Source organism: Cucumis melo, chromosome 12 (genome assembly GCF_025177605.1).
Source record: "Cucumis melo cultivar AY chromosome 12, USDA_Cmelo_AY_1.0, whole genome shotgun sequence".
NCBI lineage: Eukaryota > Viridiplantae > Streptophyta > Magnoliopsida > Cucurbitales > Cucurbitaceae > Cucumis > Cucumis melo.
This window is the reverse complement of record NC_066868.1, coordinates 16,698,530-16,699,251: the sequence shown is the minus strand read 5'-3', so window position 1 is coordinate 16,699,251 and position 722 is coordinate 16,698,530.

The following is a 722-nucleotide window of genomic DNA, read 5'->3' as shown; positions in this document are numbered from 1 at the left end:
CAGTCCCTCAAGCCGAAGACGATACCTATATCCATACCGCGGAAAAGAAGACATCAGCAGGGGGTAGGGTCCATAGAACAGCCGTCATGGCTGGAGGTGCCCGACGCCTCTTGCTTTGGAGGGGCTGAGGCCTCTGGGATCCTCGTCACAATTTCAAGGGACAATTACAGGATAACCTGTAGAGAACAGAAAGAATGAACTTGCGTGCTTCAGATAGACAGAAGGAATGACTTCTCCGGCCCCCGAGGGGGTCTCTGCTGAAGAACAATGCCAGCGGGGCCTTTATGATGACGGGCTTCTTTCTCTTTCTGATCTTCTATTTCGGAGTCGACATTCTGGCAACTACTTCTGTGATCTTCCTTCCATGGAGGAATTAGAGGTAGCTCTTCGTTCCCTACGGGAGTTTCTGACTGACTGATTTCTTATAGGGACTCCTGAGGCTGAAGAACCATTCCAGCGGGGGCCTTTGGGGACTATGAGGCTGAAGAACCATTCAGCGGGGGCCCTTAGGACTATGATTGATCTTCGATTTCGATTTCTTTATGATCTGATAGGGGGGACGGGGATAGTAGATACTGCTAGTGGGACTACCCTCCGGGGGCTTTCGGGCATCGGTCCGGTAGTCATCCACACGCGCGCAAGGCGCAAAGCTCAAATACTTTGATCCTATATCATACCTTGTTTTCAGTGGGAGGAGAAGGATAAGAGAAAGCCCTTGTTCA